The sequence below is a fragment of the Motacilla alba genome, chromosome 1A (genome assembly GCF_015832195.1).
Source record: "Motacilla alba alba isolate MOTALB_02 chromosome 1A, Motacilla_alba_V1.0_pri, whole genome shotgun sequence".
Taxonomy (NCBI): Eukaryota; Metazoa; Chordata; class Aves; order Passeriformes; family Motacillidae; genus Motacilla; species Motacilla alba.
Window position 1 is genome coordinate 18,529,876 of NC_052031.1, and position 22,153 is coordinate 18,552,028.

The 22,153-nt window shown below is 37.0% G+C and overlaps 1 long non-coding RNA gene across 4 annotated transcripts in view; it reads left to right on the forward strand.

The window, feature by feature from the left end:
- Positions 1–4,543: 4,543 nt before the first annotated feature.
- The window catches only part of LOC119708524, a 45,765-nt gene continuing 28,155 nt past the window's right edge, over positions 4,544–22,153 (forward strand). Inside the window, exons 1-2 of one of the 4 annotated variants that reach the window (XR_005259097.1) lie at positions 4,544–4,884; positions 6,739–6,953. This is a non-coding gene — a long non-coding RNA (uncharacterized LOC119708524). The remainder of the gene's footprint in view (positions 4,885–6,738; positions 6,954–22,153) is intronic. The other 3 variants (XR_005259096.1, XR_005259099.1, XR_005259098.1) reach the window with 3 other exon arrangements.

Consider the following 22,153-nt stretch of genomic DNA (forward strand, 5'->3'; position numbering starts at 1 on the left):
CTTCCTGTTAAATACTCTCTTTTAGATTGTTTCTGTTGAGCTATCTGCAAACACTGTCAGAAGGTCATCTTCTAAATGAGCTGTGGATAATCCAGAAATCTTCAATGACTATGCTGATATCTTTCAGTTACTGCTTTCTTGATATATTAATTTACTTGTGTCTAGATTGATTTCCACCAGGTTGGTAGTTGTCTTTGGAGGTGAAAACATGATATTTAAATGATTTTTTATTTCTTGAGGATTGAACTATAAAAATATTGGATTTGATTTGTCATGTTGCTTCTTATGGAATGTGCTATAAAAATTTTGATTCTGTAACATTACTCAATAATCTGAGAAGGAAGAGATTCTGTTTTCATGCTACTTTATTACTAGTTCCATGGAAAAGAAAAATGTGGATATTGTGAACCTGGAAATCAAGATCTAATCCTATCATCTTCTGTTGCCATTACAGGATGTTTAATTCAGAAATTGAAATTATAGGGATTTTTTTTGCTTTGTTTTTTTGGTCAAGTAAGTGTTTCATTATTTGAGTAGCATACAAAATGCACCCCCAAACCATAGGAAAAAGTAATATTAAGCTTCATAATAAAATATATATTTTAGTTTTTCACTGTGCTTCATGTCAGCTAATGTGTTTTTAATTTATCACTCAAAATTAATTTCAGAATTCAAACTGAACACTGAAGTCAGCAGTTGATGGAGTAAACTTACTGTGTCATGTAATATCAGTCCCTACATTGGTACTACTAAAAATCTGTATTAGATATTACTGAAGATCTTTAATACACACACCTTACAAAGCTCTGTGCTCATTACTGACCTGGATTCTAGGGTTTTAAATGATGGTGCATATTATATATGTTTCATATAATAGCTCATCTTTCCAGAGATCAGAATCTGGCTATGTATTTGTATTTTGATATTGGCCACAATTTTAGTAGATATTCACTTTAAAAAATGTGCTACATTTCAAATATTTTTAAGCGAATTGATTTGCTTTTCTAATAGCTCATCTATCCTTACAAACAACTTGAATTTGATACATGCGTTTTGTTCCAACTGATAAAATAAAATGGTCATTAGAGTTTCTATTAGAAAATTACACGTCTACTAGGATTTGAAAGTCCTGATCATTTGATTAGAAAACACTGCTACATCCTCTCCCTCCCCAAAACACGCATTTGTTCATCATGGACGATGAAGCCAATTATGCACTATGTCCTTGCATGCTGACTGAAGCTGGTTTGCATGTTAATGTGGAGAAGAAACAGCATTAAGACTGTCAGTGCTGGACATGCTTCAATGTTGCCTTCTAATTAAAAGTTCAAATTTCTGAGAGAATAGCTGGAAAAGAATGTACCGGAATCTTACACAAGAGCTCGACTTACAAAACACAGCAGTCACATGGGTTTGTTTCCTGTCACACACTGTTAGCATCAATGACGCTGCTGCTGCCAAGTTCACTTGATCTATGCATAAAAGAGATGCTTACTTTTCAAGAGTTATTTGCCCAGCAATAATGAAAACATCCCAAATTCCTTCATGGTTAACATGCCCCCACCCCCAGACATTATTAATATGCGGCCATACAGATCAAGAAAAACAAAGTATTGAATTGCTGACCTCAGGACTTTTCCTGTGGGGTGGGGGTTGCTTTGATTTGGGGTGGTTTAAGTTTTCTCATCAGGAGCAGAGTTTTCTTTTAATGGCTGCTGCATGAAAGCACATTTTCTCTATTTACTGGCTTATCTGTAATGTTTTGCATGGATTTCTAGCTTAAAGTTCCTCTCATTAATGAAAATTTAGATAGCTGGCGATTCTCTCAAAGCTAGGTTTATGTCCTGAAAGTGCAACAGCCCAAGGAAAATAATGCCCCAAGTTTGTGATTTAAATCATTCATTCCTAACAGTAAATGAATATCATATTTTCAAAGATAACATGTCAAATTTCCCAGAGATATTCATTCCAATGTCTCACATCTGATTATCTGTTGTGCTGGGGCAAACACAAAGTAATTTTCCTTGCACAAGGAAATCACACAGCTATAAATTGAAGCAGAACTGGCCCACTCTTTTTTGATTTTGAACTGTAATGGCTCAGCTCAGAACAGCAGTAGAATAATATTTGCATATTTGGTCCATTTTAAAGTCAAATACCATTATTTAAATGATAATTGGAATATTTTCTTCAGTAAAGACAGCATAAACAATACATGCATGAATTAATCATCTTTCCTTATGAACTTTGCAGTTCAATGAAGGAGATAATTTAGCCAATGAACAACCACATTGATCAGCATAATATATCTAAAGTTGCATTAGATAAATGAAGAAAATCCTTTTAGTGAAAAGGGGGTTGACCTTGGTGCAGTCTTGTAATATTTTTTCAACTTAAATTCCATTTGATTGTTGATTGTTTTAAAAGTAATTTTTTTTGAAGAAACAAATGTCAGAACAGAGGAAAAGGCAGTCTAAAGCAGTGTCCTCTCTCTGACTGTGAGTGAAAGAGGATGTCTAATTAAGCAAAATCATATAGATACATATCATATTCTCTCAGTCTGCTGCTCTAAGTTCTTATGCTTCTTGTGTTCTGTGGTATGGCTTTTTCAGTGAATATTAAAAGCAGAGGAAGCACTTGAGACACTATGTTTCTGTTAGCCATTCAAAAATTTTCTCTGTTTGCTTAATTTTTATTTTTTTCCCTCAAAACAATTCCATAATTTTTCTCTTTTCCCTTTTCCCTTTTTCAGAATGTCTGTACACATTTTTGTTGTATTATGAATACATGACAGATTGCCTGATCACATGAAAAAGCAGCATAAGCCAAAGTCACCTTTGGCCTGGTTACCTTTGTAAGATTTTGATCCAGATTCCTTTTAAAGAACACTTATTCTAGACAACCAGACCAGCTCAGAGGCTAGATCCTCCTCATAAAAGAGCCTCCAAATGCTAACATTTTCTGTTGCTTCATTTTGATAGCTGTCACAGAACTGCACTAGTTAGCCAAGGAATAAAATAGTAGACAAGTGAGTGCTCACAGCTGCTCAGGTGTTGCTTTAATCCAGGACACTGCACTCCATGCATCTGTCTGAACCTTCTCATTGTGAGGCTTCGATGCTGTGGACTGTCAGCTTGTTCAGTTCAGAGGGAGAGGCAACCTATGAGTGCAGCTCAGATCTTGGGGGACCCAAGCCACTTCCAGGGGGCAAAGCTGTCTGTCCTGACTAGTCAGACCAGATGTTCCAGCTGTGGACACATCTTGTTCAGGTGTCTGAGTCTGGATAAGTCCAGGCAGCATAGGTGAAAGACAAGTAATGTTAAACAGTTTAACCAATAAGTGATAATGAATTGAGACTTTTTGGTGGAGTATTTATAGGGTTTGGTTTCTTTTCAAATTCATTTCCTACACAAGTTTCAATGGACTTTTTAAGTGAAATATGTGGTTATGAAGAATTTTCAAAGCTTCACACCCACAGAACACTGGAACATATTTCACCTGTGCACGTGGGAGAGTCATCACCAGACACTTTCCCATGCCCAGACAAACATCAGAGCAAAATGATCCCACTTGAGTGATGTGGGTAACCATGCCTACACAGCACAGCCAGATTTTCAATGTCCATGAATGATTGTATCATTAAATGGTTCAAAAAAACGATTACTGGAAAAGTTGAATAATTGTTTTCTCAAAACTGAATTCTCTACATGGATATTTGACACAATTAAGATCCTAAAATCATCAAATGAAGCTTTTGTTGTGAATTAGTCACTCCATGACAGCTACAAGCACAAAAAGACATAAACACATATCAAGTATTGCTTTGTGAAATTTGTCACAATTGACAGCCTTCTGTTAAGGTCTCTGACAGAATGTAAATGGGGTCTTTCTTATTTGAATAATATAAATAGAGGAATATGTCAAGTCTATTGAATTTATTTAGACTTCATCACTCTTCAGTTGTACCAAAACAGCCAAGTGCTTCCTACAAACATTTTGCCAGAGACAATATTTTACCTTTTTATAGCAAAAAATAATTATTAACCTTTAAAAATCTGAAAGATCATTTTAAGTTTCTTCTAATCTGTTTGTTTTTAAAAACCCAAAATAGAGGTTAAAGATACACTTAAAGTGTATTCAGAAATTAGCAAAGGAAGATTAGCCAAAAATTTCTCTTTACCCAAAAATAGAGAAACTATTTGACTTTATTTATTTATCTGTTTATTCTTGTTCTCACAAAACTTGCCAGAGAATTAATAATGTATTTTGCAAATAAGTTATGATCTAAGATATCAATCTGAGAAGCCACATATGCACATGTCTGATCAGGGAAGTACTTAGCCATATGCCCTGCATCAGTAGGACTCAAGCATATTCAATGAGATCCTTTCCAAAATTAAGGCCTGAGGCAGTGAGATATTGAAGGAGAATATTGTCACAAAAAGTCATGGAATCATAGAATCATTTACATTGTGAAAGACCTCTAAAATGACTGAGTCTGATCATTAACCCAGCTCTGCCAAATCCACTAGAAAATCGTGTCCCTAAGTTCCACTGGACTAACTTATCCTCCTGCTCAGACTGACCAATAAATGTACTGAGGTAAAAATAGACATTTTTAAAGGGAATATTTCAAGGATCTCATTCACAGCACAGGCCCCAGGATGCCGCGGTTGCATGTTGGGAATATGCCATGGGGAAAGGGTGAGTGGTGTGGGAAGACTGAGAGCTAGTGCTGGGGCTGAAAGATGAAAATGAAATCACCACCACCACCACCTCTGCCACCACTTGGCTGGAGCCTTGCACATTCCCTCCAAGATGTGAATGTAGTGAATGACTTTTCAGAACGTCCATGTTGAGATACTGTTTGCCTTGATTTGTTGGGTAACACTTTGCATGTTCATTCATTCTTTGGGTTTCTGGGATGTAATTCTTGGTTCTTAGGTTTGATTCTCATTCCTGCACTTACTTTCTCTGTTTATGTTGATTTAAGGAGTTTTACATGCTCATGATACTGTTTTTAAAAGTATCAAGCCTTGTCTTTATTAGACAAATATTTGATTGCTCTAAATTAAACTTTTAACTGACCAGTCATAAAATGTTGCTTCAAACCCACTCCTTTCTTTAATGCAACAGCATTTATGTGGATTCACCTTTCCTCCCAATTTTTATTTGCCACCAATCATTTTCCTGTGAGAGCTACCTGTTACAATGGTTGACTCTGAAACTCTTTTTTGCACCTACTATAGAAACTGGCTCCATCACTGATTTGTATTAAAAAATAGCCCAAAAAGCAATAAAATCAAGTGTGGAAAGAAAATGGCAAGATTTTTGAATGCTGAAGTCAAGCTCAGCATCATCCTTACAGCAGAATGTGTTGCATGGGGAAACAGCATTTGGGATTCTTGGCTCATTCCTTCCCTTCTTCTCTTGGCATACGCTGAAAACTGAAGAAGCACATTAGCAGCCAGACACTCCCTATCCTCAGGAGTCTCATTCCTCAAGCATACTTAGTACTCTTAGGCACCAAATGGAGGCCTTTTTTTTGGTGCTCAGAGGAAAATGATTTGATTTAGGTGTTTGAAAATGTGACGCTGTCAAGTTTGAAAGAGGAAAGCTGACGATCTTGGTGCTTGATTATTTTTGAAATCTATCTGTGAATTCTTGTGAACAAGACAAACCTTCCAATTCCTTCAAATTCCCTAATATTTTTCCAGTGTGAGATGTTCCTTTGTGAAAGTTTTTTTTAAAAAACCACTAAGTCTGTCATTTGACCCATATTTGTTTCAACTCTAGTGCAGCACAAGCAACCCGTACTACTTCATACCTCTGGTTACTCATTCTCACTCTTCCATCACCCCCTCATGTTGTCAGTGCAGCCATTTGCAGGGCTTTGAAGAGAACTTGATTAGATAAGTGGCCTGGGTTAAACATAAATCTTTCACATTCACTCATTTACAGAGTTATTTTTCAGCCATATCAACTCCTGATCCAGATGACCACATGAGTCCCAGTCTGAGGTAGATGTGAGGTGGGGGAAGAAACAATTCAGGTGCCTGTCAATGCAATTGACACTGTGAATGGCTTAAACAAATCATGAAAATGCACCAAACCATCTGCTCTTCTTCTCCTTTCTCCATGGCTGAGAGAACCTTTTCCTTTCTACCCTCCAAAAGAGCTATGTCTTGAATTTGGTCTTTTCAGTCTGTCTCATGCTGCTGAAGCTGGAGAGGCTGAGATGGGACAGCCTGTGGGACTGTGTTTGAAAGATGAGGCAGGATCCCTTATGTTGGGTGGGCCCCAGTGCCTGAGCTGGGTGAGCAGCACTGCATAAACTGCTACAGGGGATGGAACACTTAAAGATCTTACACCTATGGGACAGTGTGGGGACTGTGGTGAGATGAGGATGGAAAAGCAGAGTCAGTGATGGCAAAGAAATAAACATCACTTTTGAATCCCCCTTGATTTTTGAGCTAACCATTCTTTATACAGAAGCCTGAAACCAGGTTAAGGCACATAATTCTAGGTGGAATATCTACATTGAAGCTTACTGAAGTTTAGCTCCCCCATTCGAATTTCACGTGTTTCAGTTAATTTGTCTTACTTTTTTTGAGAGAGACCATTAAAATAAACCTCAGGAGGAACTATGTGTTTGGGTCTTGTGCACCCCATGTGATTCCAATGCCAGGTTTGTATTACCAGTCTTAGTTTATGCGCTGGCCTTCTCCCTTTTGGCAGGCCACTGGCAGCCCTGCTCCATTGCCTGTGAACCAGCTGCCCACACAAGTGCACTGAGAAGCAGGAGAGACACCACTGTCTCAGCCCTGGGCTGTGTGTTGATTTCTGGGGCAGATGACTCAGAAGAGCAGAGCCACTGGAAGCCCTGATGTCCTTTTGTCCTTTTTGTCCCTAAGACATGGAAGTGACAGTCTGTTCTCCAGGACAACCCTAAGGTATGCTCATCATGAAGCCCCTGACTCAAATGTACCCCTCTCTGGCCCCCCATCTCTGGTTCCACACTGCAAGGCAAAACCACAATAACAAGAATTTTAGGTCTGGGGGGAAGCTGGTAGGTGAAAGAATTCAAACAAGCAACAGTTACGCAGGAAAATATGTTACATATTTTTTAAGAGAATTGAGCCGTGACCTCTCAAATTTCTCTTGGAAATTCTTGTTAGATATGACAACCATGCTTTGAATTTACATTAGTTTCATCAAGGATATTCACTTATCATCCACTGACATTTTTTCTCCCAGGACAGCATTTACCAAATAAGATTTCTTGGGCTTTCTCAACATTTTAAGAAATATTTTCATTATTTTCAGTTTAATTAAGTTATGTCTAATTTAATTCATTTAAATAAATAATTTATTTCAAGATTTTTGAGCCTTTTTAAAATCACCAGCCCATAAATTTACTTACTATATGGGATTTTCAAAACTCTTAGGGTTGTAATTAAATCACAAAGCCTGTTTGGACATGATCATCACAAGTGTTAAATTAACTTCTTGAGAGACTTTAACGAGACATGATAATGTCAGGTGTTTTACTTTTTCTTTAAGTGACAGAAGAAATTCAACTGCTGTGAGCTTGAGCTTAAAAAAAACATTAAACTGAAATAATTGCTGTTAAAGGTTCATTTCTTTAACCTTTTGTTCGATAAAAACTCAGAACCTGTTAACTCAACAGCTGAGAACACATTTAATCTTGATTGCTTCATTCTAGCATTACTTAATTTAATTCTTTTATCTTTATCCCTAGCTTTGAAATCTTACCAGCTCTTTCCAAGCCACCGTGATTGATAGTCATATTGCTCTCATGTGAATTGGTAGTGAAGGTGATGTTTCTCTGCTTTGAAAGCAATGCCACAAATGAAATTGAAAACCGTACTTTTAAAAAGAGAAAGAGTACTTATGATTTGCTTAAAATTATCAACCTTGGTGCCAGGACAAAAATTGAAGTATAAAAGTAGCCTCATTTACTCATATCCTACATTTAATTTACATTTTATATCAACCCTTAAGTGCCAATTTTAATGCTAAATGGTCTGTTACTTTGGAAATAGATTATTTGGTTTGATGGAGTGCCAGAAGCTTTGACATCTAGTTCAGCACAAGGATAGTGTGCTGAACTATCTTACATGCAACGATTTTCAAGGACAGTGGGAATATATTGTTCTATCCTGGAAGCTCTGTGTGCTAGACACATGCTGTTTACAGCTTATATGGACTGCAAGTGGTAAAACACTCCACAAGCATTTACCCAGTGTTTCCATTACTCAGACAGCCTTGGTATTAGCTTGTCCTAGCATGTGGATCTTTTAAGTTCTTCCAGCTCAACTGATTCAGAGGTCTAGTTTTACTACAATATGTCCACAGCAAGAATAGCAAAGAAACTGGGAGTCCACACCAAGGTGGACTGATCAGGTCACTGATTTTGTGTCAAGGCTGGCAATAGGACAACACTGCAGAGCTGAAGTCTCAGAGAGCAGTCTGGTGACTTCTGTAGAAGTACCTGTTGGGAGCTCCAAGTCCACCCTCTGCCTGCCTGGGCGTGTCCCAGTTTGGCCATTTGGGCCCCTACCTTCTGGCTAAGCAGTTCAGAGATGTCTAGAGAAGTACCTAAATGTCGCCTAACTTTCCTAGGTGAACCATCAGGCACGTTCAGAATGTGTCTGATGCGCTGGACCAGGAAAATCTAGAAGTTATTATTTTCATTCAGAAACAATTATTCACCATCCTTGTGGGAGCCAACCAGTTTGGTCACCATCCTAGATACTCTCCACCTTGAAGGGACTGAGTCTGTAGCTCCTAGTGGCAAATCGCTGTGGTGGACACCAGCCATGAGGAAGATTTCCACAGTGCCAAGGCTACTTCACAGAGGAGAGTGAAGGATTTGTGCAACCACAGGGAAAACAAAGGAGGAAGGCGCACCTTTCTCTGCCAACACAGAGGATGATTACCCATAAAGTCTTAGACTGTCCTTCCACAAATGCTTGTAGATTTATTCAGTGATTGACTTTTTAATGTGACATTCCTAGATTAAGGACTACAAGTCATACTTATTTACATAATTTGTATTACATTAGCATCTAGAGTCCCTAACAAGGTTGATCTCTAATATTCTAGTCAAAGTATTCATTTGTTGAGGGTCAGTCCCTAAGAGTTTACAATTTATAAAAGAAAACACTGCAGTCGGGGAAGGATGGAGGTCTTACCACATATATGTGTTCAAACCATTATCCCTTTTCCATTTGTGTGAATTTCACTTATATTTATATGGTTTTGTCTCTCCCATTTTTGTAGTGAGCTGAAAGGCTCTGTACACACCATAATAACCGAATTTTTTTCTAATATCTACCATCATACAGGTATTATTTCTGAAGGGCCCTAGAATGACACTCATTACATACTGAAACTATTATTTGTACCAATATAAACAGACTCTAAATGAGGTGCATGAACTGAGCCATGTTACATTTTGCATTTGAAAGATTTATAGGGTCCTAAGCATGCAAACTATCCTAGATCTGCAAAGAGCACTAAAATATATCCCTTCAAACTGAAAGCACTAACACTTCTGGGAGACTAAGTTTGATAAATGATATCAATGGCTGTAAACATTTGGTTTTCAGATTTTGACCTTAAACAATGCAAGAGCCACTGAAGAACCAGCACTCATCACATGTAATTTACATTCCTGTCTTTTTATGCTCTGTCTTTTCAATATTGCTCAAAGCTTTGTCAGAGTTAGATCTTGCCACATTTTTTTTTGGTATGAGTTTTTGTAACAAGAAGAGTTGATTTTGATAGTTCATAGAAATTTAATCAGTACTGAAGCAATGACCTATTAACCTTGGAAGAAGGGGTCACAGTAGGCAAGGTGTGAACTGAGGCCTGTTGTGCTTTTAGAGGCACAGGGACAGGTTTTCACATTCTACCTATGCTGTGCAAGCTATGCTAGTTTGAATTTACTCAAACTACATGAAGCCAAATCAGCGTGCTGCACGTACTGCCCTTGAGATTCACATGGAATAAAAATATCTGTATTGATCTGTGTGCCTGTCTTCCTCATTCTCTTCCTTTATTCTTTGTGGACACCTCAAACCCTGTGGAAAAATCTTTTGACAAGTAGGCAATGTGTCTCTTTGGTTGTCTGCACCTCTCTGGACCCAACTTCGAGAACCATTAGAAGCAGGTGAAATTTTGTTATCAGTGAGGCAAAGATTCTTTGTATTGGTATGTTGTCTGAAATAGTCTCTCTATATATAGATTAATTTTTTTAAATGAAAAGACTAAAGAAACTCACTAGTTCAACTAAAGATCTTTGTGGGTGAGCTGGAGGAGCAGTGTCATGTCTCCTCTGTGATGCCCAGAACTGCAGAGGATACAAAGTGAGCCTGCACCAACACTGAATACAGAGGGATAACTACTGCTTTCCACCAGCTGTTTATGCTGTACTTGATGCACCCCAGGATGGCATTCGCTTTCTTGGCTGCCAAAGCAAATGTTGCATATTTGCACATGTATTATTGCATTTGTATTATTGCATTGTATTTGTATTCGATCCTTCCAGTTCTTCAAGGATCCAAGTAGTAGAAAACTACTACTACAGCAGACTGTTAAGTAAAAACTAGATTGGCCCTGAATCATGCTGAAAGGAATGAGTGGTAGGGGGTATTAACACAAGGTTTTGCAGATATTAACTGGACATCACAATACGCAATGCCAAGTTTCTTGCTTTTTTTCAGAAGTTTGATATACTGCTAACATTAAGCCAATTTTTGTGGCTACACTGAATGTAGCAGAGCCTAGGATAGGTTAATATTTTAAAAAATTAAAAATATGAAGGTGGGAAAGATAGAGTTGTGGAGTATTTTCTAGGAGTAATATTGTGGAGAAGGATCCTGATGGGAGAGGATGAGGATGCTGGGCCAGATCCCTGCCTTTCTGCCCCTGCCCTCCCTCTTGTCTGTGCAGAGGGCTGCCAGGATCAGGGCTCCTGCTTTGGTCTTGGCACTTCACCATCCACCTCTACCCAGCCTATAGAAATTGTTTTCAAACTATAGGTAAGCCACTTTCAAACTATGTGCCACAGTTGTGAGGGAAAAGGCCATGAGAAGGAAAAAAAAATAATTTAGGCTGAGATGAGGACTTGTCCCATCTTTATAGTTTGCAGACTGCTTTAATTCTTGTCTGTGAGTAGCTCCCACAGAGCAACTAAAATTACAGTGAACTATGACATAATTGAGGAAAAAACCAGGATCTTGTTTGATGATGACCATATACTCCTGTCTGCCAATAAAATTACACACTCACATTTATTTCTGCTTTCACTGTAACCACTGATCCCACTTTTCTTTGTTTTTAAAAGTTTAAAGAATCTGAAATAGTACATTATCTACTCAGATTTTTATATGTGCTTCAACACCAAAGGTACAAAAGGACTGTTTTGACAATTTGCTGAAAATGGAACTGAACTTGCATTACCTCAACTGACCGGAGCCGTGGCAGACTCTCAGATGGAATGTATGCATCACTCTTTGCCAGTTCAGGGTTATTTAATACGGTATGTCTGGAACCAGCCTTTTTGTTGAAATTGTTTTGGCTAAGAAACTATCCAGATGAGTCTATTGCAAAACTATGTGCTTTGACTGGGATTTTCAAAGCTGGTCTGGAATCGGTCTGCTCAAAACCAGCAGTGTTAGAGGTTACTTCTTTTGGAGAATATCTCTGAAACCAAAGGTTTGGGTTGGTTTGCTCATTTTTATTTGGTTTATATATAGGATCAGTGAAACTCATATATGCATATATAATTGTGTACAAAACAACTTTACCTTTTTCACTGTCTGTGCTAAAAGTATTCAATAAAATATCAACAGAGATAGGTGATAAAGATACAGAAGAGCTCTAATTTATTCATGTGAATGGAAGATATAATTTTTCAGTATTCTGTTTAGCCATGAATCATATTACCCAGAAATGGTTAGTTACTATGTTAATGGAAATAGCTGATGTATTGCAGTAAGTGCTGGCATTTTTCTTCTGTGATGGTTTTCTATTCACACTAATGAGCATTTTTCTTTTAAATTGGTTGCACTCTTTAATTCATTGTGATACCTCTTTGACACTCCAGAACAAATTTTGCTCTCAGTCATACCAGTGCAAATCTAGGATTGGCTGTGTGTTTTCATCGGTGATAGACCTTGATTTGTTCTGTGTTTTAAACAAGGATTTTAGGCACATTTCCATCACACAATGATAGCTAAGAAGAATCTGAAAGGTTGGTCTTTTACTTCTTTATGTTGGTGGAAGAAAGAGACTTTGGTCTTATGTAGTTAAATGTAATATTTCATACCTGAGTGTACAGTTTTGTGTATCACAGGCTGTAGTAAGTAATGAGTCTGAGTTATCCTCGAAAACAGCAATCATGGTGAGTGAAATATTAAACCCAAGTCAATACCATTGCTGAGAAAGCAGAGCTTGTTAACCTGGGCATGGCAGCCCCGCTGTGCTGCTGCTCTTTGAAAGGTGACTGAAAGGCTGCATGCTCTGGCAGGAAGGAGCTGATGAATTTAGCGGAGCTGAGCTCAGGTACAGCCTCACCTGCCCGACAGCTGGGACATAGTGAGAGGTGACACTTGTGGAAGGGGCAGAAAAAATGAGTGTGTCAGCTCCTCCCTCAGACACTGGAGTTCACAATCTGGCATATTCATTTCAGCTGCTTTTCTTGGATCAGATTTGTCTGGATGGTTTCTCAAGTCCTGCGAGGTAGATTGAATTCAATTTTTCATCTTACTCATCATTAAGTGTGTAATGGGCAGTTTCAGGCTTGTAATGAAACTAGGTCAAACAGTAGCTGGCTTGTATAAGCTCCAAATGTCTGGTTCACTAGAGTCTGGTGTGTTTTAAATGAGAATAGATGGTATTTTGATGTACCTTAAAAGGTATAAAAGGATAAATGTACACTAGACACAAATAGATTTTTCTTATAAAATATGCTGGAAATCAATTATGTCCCAAGTCCAGTATTTCCCTCTTCAGGCCTTTGGGATGTGGTCACAAATACAATTTCAATGCCCAAAATTCAAGTTATATAGTTTAAATTATGCCAGCTGTCATTGCACGAATTCTAATTAACATCACAGAAAAGATACTTTTAAGTCCAGAATTTAAGTCTATATGGGAATTCGAAGTAGCATGAAATGTTTATCTAGCCCCAGACACACTCATGCAGTGTTTCAAGTACTTTGTCCAGCTTGTGATGCAATAGATAATATACCATGCAACTATTTCTAGCAAAGTTAATGCAAAAATAAAAATTTTAAAAAAAAAGTCCCAAAACAAAAGAGTTTACCATTCTCATTTCTGAAATTTCAAACAGGTGTTTTGGGACCACAGAAAAAGAAAAACATACAAATTAGGATTTGTAAAGTTTTCAAATGCACATCTTTGTACAGTGCACAACAAATGAACAAATGAAATAGAAACAAAGAAATGTATGCTAGACACTGAAAGACCAGACTGCAAGGCATAGTTTTGGGGTTCTCATGTCAGCACTCCTGCTGAGCCCTCAGCAAGCCACCAAGCCAGGCTCCACCATTTTTCTTCACACCTTTTATTCCTTCTCAGCTTCTCTGGGGCAAAACTGGTTTGTTTTTGTTTTTTTTCACTGTGCTTATAAGAGTAGTTGATTTAATCAAGAACTAGATAATGGATTATGATAATGGTACCTGGATGTGATAGAGAACAGGTATGATAGATAACAGAACACTCAGTCAGTAGACAAAGTGTCAAAAACCATGTAAGTATCAACAGTGGCCATGATATTTACAGGTTCTCAGAGAAAGTGAATGAGGAAATTTTCAGAAAGAGCTGGTTCCCCATCTTCAAAGTCCCAGAGTTTTGTAATATAACCCACTCTTTGAATCAAAATTTATGCTATTAAAAATTAAGACACTCTACCTTTCCTGGACTAAATCCCCATCTGGATCAGTCTTGCTCCAGTGCCCTAAGTCTCACTTTCCCTCTGCTCAGCATCACACCTTTGGTATCTCCAGCAGTAAGAACACCTTCTTAAAAATGGGATCAGCAGATTGAAAACTACCTCAGGCCAAAAAGAGTCAAAAGTGTGGGCTTTCCACATTGTAAATGTTAGTCTATTCTGTTAGGCTATTGTGTGGAAGTCAGTGCATGACCTGAGCATGTCCAATGGATCAGGCTTGTCTAAGAAGTTAGGGTAGCTTTAGCTGCCTTTTATCAGCTTGCACTGGAGTCTAGAAGCTTTATACCCTCAGCCAATGCACCTCTGAGTAAGTGATAAGCCAGTCTCTTTGTGCATTTAAACAGAGGAACAAATTGATTTTGAGTACTTTCTAGGCTTAGACAGGCCCTGAGCTCCAGCAGTCTGAGAGCTGTGCACGTGGTACTGGCGACACGGAGTGCGAACGAAAGCCGTCAGGGAGGTGAGCAGCTGGTCCCTGGGCTGGGGACAGCAGTCCAAAGGAATACCTGCACTGGCCATTGACATGGCTTCTTTGTAAGGAAGAAAATAATGTGAAATAAGTGTATTATTTTTTTCTACCCTGACCCCACTTATTACTTGAGCTGAGTGAATATTTTGCAGTATATATCTTTCCTGACAAACAGCTGATTTTTTCTTCTTGGGCATGAAACCATCTGCGTGTAGCTATGAATAGATTGCAGTTTCCTCATGTTTCTCTATCTAAAAAATGCAATGATTTCCACCTCCTCCACTTTCACCTCCCCTCTCCCAATCTTCTGAGCTCCTGACCTGACCTCTGAACTCTTTTCTGGTTACAGAAATCATCAAGGTAGTGTCTTTCAGCCACAGGTATAGAGAGCTCATATATGTTGCTATTTGCTATTGTTTAATCTTTGTTTGCTTTGATAGATGCTCTCAAGAAGAACAAGATGTTATGATGAACACTTTTACACATTTCTAATCTCTTCAATATATTAAGATCTGGGGGAAGATACAAATATGCTATTTATTTTATGCCACACGTGCAGCATAAAATAAAATTTTAAAAGGTTGGTTAATAGAATAAACAGTTTTCTGAATAATTTCTAGACCTAAATCTGACATGGAAATTTGAGGTCAAACATACTTGAAACCTTATAAATATTACTTTGAAATTAATTTTTTGCTATTCTTTATTGTAGTAACATTTTCTGACAAGCAAGTACAACAGTGGCAGGGTGTAGGTTGAATGAACCATAACAAACATGAATATGCTAAAAACTCACAAGTATTTTTGGAAGGACTTATGTTTTATTTGGGATGTATTTTGCTGTAGTCATTCCAGCCTTTTTTATGCATGATTAATCATTGCTAATTTGTGTACTGACTAAGGCAAGGGTTACTTCTCACTGCAAGTATGTGAGTCATCCTGGTAGATCCAAGGCATGTCACTCTCTGTCTGCTGTAAAATCATATTTTTCTGTCTTTCTAGAAGCCTGTTGTCTAATTCAGCCCTACAGCTGGATCAACAAAACAGCACAGAGTGAATCATTTGTTGTCATCCCTGTAAGCAAGATTCTTGTACTAACTCTGAGTCAAGTCTGGAAGTAATGCCAAATTTAAAACATGGTCCCATCTAAGATGTTTCTTTACAAGTGAATATAGTGTCTGTAGTTATCTTAAAGATTTATTTTTATTCTCTGGAAACAAATCTGGGAAAAGAGATGGAAGAGACTTGCTGCTGCACTGAAATCATGTGAGCCTCAAACAGAAAGGCTGATAGTAACAGATATATATTGCAAGTTTTATATCCTAAACATGCTGGACACCTCAAAGTGTACTGACTGCTTTTGGTTCACTGATCTCAATGGCAGTTTAAAGCCTTTGCTGCAGCAGGAGATAAGAGCCATTTCACAGGATGGAATGTAGCAGTATGTGAAAGACTGTCATGTTAACCATGGCATCTCGGGTTTTACACAGAACCTTAGTACTTATTTAGGCTCTGTAAGTGCACCAATCATTGGCTGCCAAGAGATGTCAAGGTATTCAGCAGTGGCTGTTTAATTCCTCAGATTTTCATTAGATGCTTAAGCATGAAATTAATTCTCATTTTTTCAATTACATCATCTGGATATACAACTTTCTTTTTTTACTTTTTTTTTTTACTTTTTTTGGAGTCAGAATTATTGCTCCTTTTTTATGAAACAGCTAAAAAATTAAATCATTTTGATAAGCATTTCAGTTATTAGTTCCTTTCACTCTTGAGACCCTTGAAAATATTCCAGTTCTTTTCTCATTTTCTGTATTTTAATTAGGAGTTATGTTAGTTATAAATGATCACAAGTTACAAAGTACTTTCTGATTGGATGATCTAGCAAATTATGGTCAGGAAATTAATCAGAAATGGTACTGACTTGTATTTCTTTGAGGTTATTCCGGCACAATGTGATCATGTCTGAAAGGATGAAGGGAAAGTAATCTACTTGAAGTCTTGTGTACTGCAGCAAAATCAGGGAGAGCAGCTTGTCGTTTCCTATCTATTATCTGTCTGAGTGTATTCCTGATCTATTCCTGTGACAGTAATCTCATGGCCTGTAGTGCTGTTCTTCCTGTATAGGAAAAATGGCATGAGATCCAAATTGTGATACAGTCTAGACAGGTTTACTGCATTACTTATTTTGAACAGCTGAATTGTCCATATTATTTGCTAATATTGAGGTACAGCTTTGGTGGTTGGGCTGGCTGGTTTCAGTACTTGTTGGAACTTTGTTTCTGCCTGTGAGGACTCTGGTTTGCAATATGCTCTCGCTCTCTCCTGTGTCTGTGGCAGTTTTAATATTTACAGTCTCTTCTTATATGCTTCTGGTTTTTTCATCCTTATATTAGTGCCATGTCAGTAAAGACTCCTTTGTTCTCATATCAGCATAACATTGGTCCAGTGCAGTGGAAAGTCCATCCCAAAGCACATAGACTCTAAGAATCAGTAATTTTTCAGTATTTGAGTAATTGTGGAATCAGGGTCATAACACCTGTACCAAATGGAGTTGCCTTGAGTCTGCAGAGAGACTCCCAGCAGCTCAGTCCTCACCCCCTTTATCAGAGTTTAGCAGCACATTTCTTACACCAAGGTCACAGAGTTATGTGGGCATATAAGACACCTCTTATATTTTATTTTAAAGGTATGTACTCAATTGCTATTTGATATCAAGTCAAGGAGGGCATTTACTGACCTTGCACCTCGACTTAATGAGATCCAATACTATAGCAATTCACAAGTTAAAAATCCACCAGCTACTCTAGCAGATGTAATTAAGGAGTCAATTGTCAAATACCAGGGTAAAAGACTGAAGCCAAGACAGACTTTTTCCATTTCAGGAAAAGCAGACTTAGTGGTGGAGTGGGAAAAGCTTCATAGAAACATGAAAACTTGATAGTTAAAACAGGGATTCTAAGTAGAGGACAGTCCAAACAAACAAGTAGGATTTCTACAGCTGCCTAGTTCAAGGTCTCAGGGGTAAGAGCAGAGGAAATTTTTGGACTGAATGTCTGGCTGTAAATTCTGTCTATGCTTTCATTTTATTTGAAATCTCTGTGAGAGGAAACAGCCAAATGTGCTACCGAGAAAGGACATGAGGTGACAAAGAAAATTCTCAAGCTGCTTTGCTAGCTGGAAGACTTTGAGATTGACTCATTTCTGACCTGAGATATTTGGTTGCCTCTTCATAGAACATTTTAGCACCTATGCTTCCTTGCCTGGAGATTTAATGGCTACTGCCTGTCAGCAGAGGAATACTCCTTTTGTTTCTCACCTGTACTGTATATATGGTGACATATAACTGTGTAGGATCTGACATATTTTCCCAGGAGAATCTAGTAATTTTTCGGACTTTGACAAACAGCCATTCATGTGTATGTTTTTGGTTTGTTGTTTGTTTGTCATTTTTTTTCACAGAAGGTTAAAGTCTAATATATACTTGACCTATGAAATGACAGAGTAATTCTGCTGTGTTATGAAAGGCATATATCCACCAAACAAAATTAAATTATCACAGTCCTTATTTCTTAATTATTTACCAGTATAAGACCTGAAGAACTCTTTGTATAGGAAAACTGCTGCTCATGAGAAATTTTTTATCTGGAGAAAGTGTTGTAATTGTTTAGACATGCAGACATGTAGTCATGCTTCAGAATTCATTAATTTGGGGACATTTATTTATTTGAAAAGAGTAGAATTAACTAAACATGTGACATAACAGCTCACCATCCTGTGACGGTAGCCCACGGATCAACATTCAGTAAGAATGGTCCTCCACTTCTGTGATGAGATATCTATAAATGTTTACTGGTAAAAGAACCATTCTACATGTGTCTGGAGTGTGGAAAAGCTTTAATAAAATTGTCCCTTAACATTTGATAAGCAAAGAAAAGTGATAAAGCAAATGAAGTAGATGTATCAAGGAGCTTTCCTTTGCCCTTCTGTTGTAGAATTAAAAGGGATGACTTTGAAGAGTTTATGAAAATAGACTCACTCACAACAATAATTTCTATACAAATGACATCTTAAGTGAAATAAATTTAGTTGAGTGAAAAAATACTTTAAAAGAAATTATAATCAATAATGTGAACAAGGTTAGGTCAATGGTAGGAACTCCTAAAGATTGATCCTTAAAGTTTCCTAATCTCTTCTTGAGAAGATGTCAATATGGGCATCACATTAAAGAAGTTTTAGCAATGTAATCTTTCACAGATACAAGGAAATACATCCTTACCCAGTTTAATGGAATCATCTCTTTATAAGTTTAAGAAGTGATTAAGAGTTCAGTTTACTAGCATAGCATGTTTGATATTTTCAATTGTACAATTGAAATTTGTACAAAAGTACAATTTTGAATTATAATTGAAAATATCTGTGCAGAGTAAAAGGTGAGCTTGCAGGCATTTTGCACATCTAGATGAGAAAATTATTTTGGCACTGAAATCACAAGAAACTATGGTTTAATAGTTTAAAAATTGATTTTGAGTTTTACGGGATTTTTTTATCATTCACTTATTATTTTATTATTCACTTTATGGTTTTATACCTATTTGTTTAAACAACCTTGCAATACTTGTATAATTCCACTTAACTTTCTGTTTTATAGAAATATAATGCTTTCTATCTGGATGACATATTTAAATATGGACATCAAATTAAAAGCAGAAAATTATATATGGCTGTGATGTAGAAAGAAAAGTTCAGGCTTAGTATAGCACTCCATGTTAGCATGCCAGAGTGGCTGGAAGAATTAGTAGCACAAATTTCTAATGGACTTTAATTAGTTCGTGTGTAATTTGTGCTAAAGAAATTCCTTGAAAGAGATATTTTCTAAATTGGGAACCAAGGGACAATTGAATGAGACAAGAAACAAATGAGATATTAAGAAACAAAATCTTATATGCCTATGCCTAAAAAACAGCCACATGCTGCACTGGTCAGTGAGGGAGAAGAAAAAGGAAAGATGGAAAAGAAATTATCTTTTTGTGGCAGCTTTTTTCTCCACAATTCCGACAATTCAATGACAGATGTAATTCAAATGTGTCTCCTGTTGAGGGTGAAAACAAATACTTCATTTCTGAAAACTTCAGCCTCTTGATTAGCTTATGGAATTATAATACAGAAGTTAAAATATTTCTTCACATAAAAAAGAAAGATTTTAATCATTCTGAAATACAGTAATAAAGAAAAAATATCTTTTCATCCTTTACCTAGGTCGAGATCAGTTAAAGCTTACATTTTAAGGGGTTCTCTCATAAGAGATCACATCCTGATTGAAACCTAAGAGGAAAAAGCAGAAACTCAATCTACCAGAAGACCCAAAATTAATCTCTAACAAAGCAAGAGATTCACCAAAGTTTAATCTGTACATCAGTTTACTTTCAACTTAAAGTTCAAAAGAAATAGCAGCTCTGTGGTTAAGCAATGATTGAAGAGGATAGTAACAGATCAAAGCAAAGGATAGGAGAGAGAAGGGTGAGCATCTGGAAGAGAAAATGAATAACATTCTCCTTGGTCTGGTCTGAGAAAAAAAATGAAAATATGGGGGAGAGAAGGTAAAGGAAAAATAAGGTCAAACTTCTAAGGAGAAATACTTTTGCTAGAATGAATGATGAAAAATGAAAATTTTCCAGAGAAAAATGTGGAAGATGCTACTGCTGCACTTTAATCTTTCAAAATGATTTCTGCTACTATTTGCTCATTTGAAATCTCTTACTTTGTTTCAAGACTCATCACACAATTAAAATGTCCCAAAACTCCAAGCCAGAGTTATTTTTCCTCCTTAGTGCTCTGCTGTGTTGCACTATATTATGAGGAGTGTTTTTTTGTTCCTTTTTGTTTTCCTGAGATGTTCCTCTGGAAATGAAACTGTCTTCTGTATTAGTCTTGTAACAATAAGTCTCTATTTGCACAGCATTCATATAACTTAAGGATACATAGTTCCCTGCTTTTTTGTTACTATTTGAAAATAATTTTGCTCCCATTTTAAAGTCAGAAGGCAAAAATAATCCTTACTGTTTACCACATTGATTTATCTACAGGCCTATAACATTATTCACTAATAAAAATTAAATTTCTGAAAATTGTGGTTTAATTTTGTTAAGCAACTAATTGCTCTATATATCCCAAGTCTTTGTAAAATAACTTTCATTTTGGGATTAAGGCATATATATTTTTGTACAGTAAATACAGTAAATACCTCTGAAATATTAAAGTCTTGGCTTGATTCCATCTTTCTTTTTTATACAGTGGACTTGTATTTATAACCCCAGTTCCTTTTGTTGATGGTGCTCCTGATCTGCATGTGATAATTTTTGCTGCTCTCTTTGGAAGAAATTTGCCACCTCTTCTATGTCTGTCAGTTGGGCTGTTTGTGATTTAACAGTGTCTCAAACATTTATCTATATGTTACAGATTGGAATTAAACTTCAAGAAAATATTATACATTTGATTCCTAAAACATGAAGAGAAGTATTGTGTATATCCTATTAGCAAAATACAGGGTCTTTATAAAGGCAAATTCTGTGGGTGGAACAGGGAATATGCTATAGATGCATAATTACTGAGCAGCAAACATGTGCCCCCCTACAATCCAGAAGAATTTCTCAGGCCATTTGACAGGGACAATGGACAAGATATTGTCCATTTCTGTAGAAATGTTGTTCTTGAGCACTTTTAGGGAAATGAGGTACTTTTTCATAGGATGAGGGCTCCAATCTAATGAAACACTGCAATTTTTTGGATCAGTTAAAAAACCCCATGTGTCCTCTTTTGCATCTTGTACAGAGCCCAGTTCCATGGTTCTCACTTAACCCTTGGGAGATAGTCACTCACTCAGAGCATTTGCCCCCAGGGTTGGCAGCAGCTGAGCAAAGGGTTTTGAAAGTCACAGTTTTGGACTTAGGCAGAATTGTAGTACTAATTTGTGGCATTTGGAACTTTTCCTCAGATCAGAAGCTGTGGTGAAGCACAGAACAAAATCCAGTTATCTTGCGTTGCAACCCACAAATACTGGACTCTAGATAGGACTATGAAATAATTTGGCTATTGAAACACTGTTTTGATGGGAAATAAAAAGATGAAGAGGTGGTAGGTTTACATATTTAAATATCTAGTTGACAAGTTTTTCTTTTTATATACTGACAAAATAGGTTATGTTCTGACTGTGAATACTTTAAGCTGTTGAGGTAACTACAGTGGGGGGGATTACTGTAGTCCCTGTGACAGACCTATCAATGCCTTTTAATAGCTATTATTTAAAATTAAATTTTGCAATTAAACAGATGAGGGAAAGGAATTCAGAAGAATAATTTCTTAAAGCTAAGCTTGTGGAAAAGAGAGATGAGAGTAATAGCTTTTTAGAATTCTCTGCCACTTTGTTAAGATGACAAAAAGCAAGAATTCATTGAGTTTAGGAAGGTGGAAAAAAATTTACTGAATGGATATTTGCAAAAAATTCTGCTCAGCAAAAAGAAAGAGCTGGTGCAGGGGGTGTCTCTGACATAGACACCCTAAATTCCCAGTCAAGTGCATGGTTATTGCAGAACAAACCAACATCCTACTGTGCCTTGCTACTCAGTAATGACATTCATCATGGTGAGAAATGTGATTTGCTGGGAAGGAGGACATGGCTT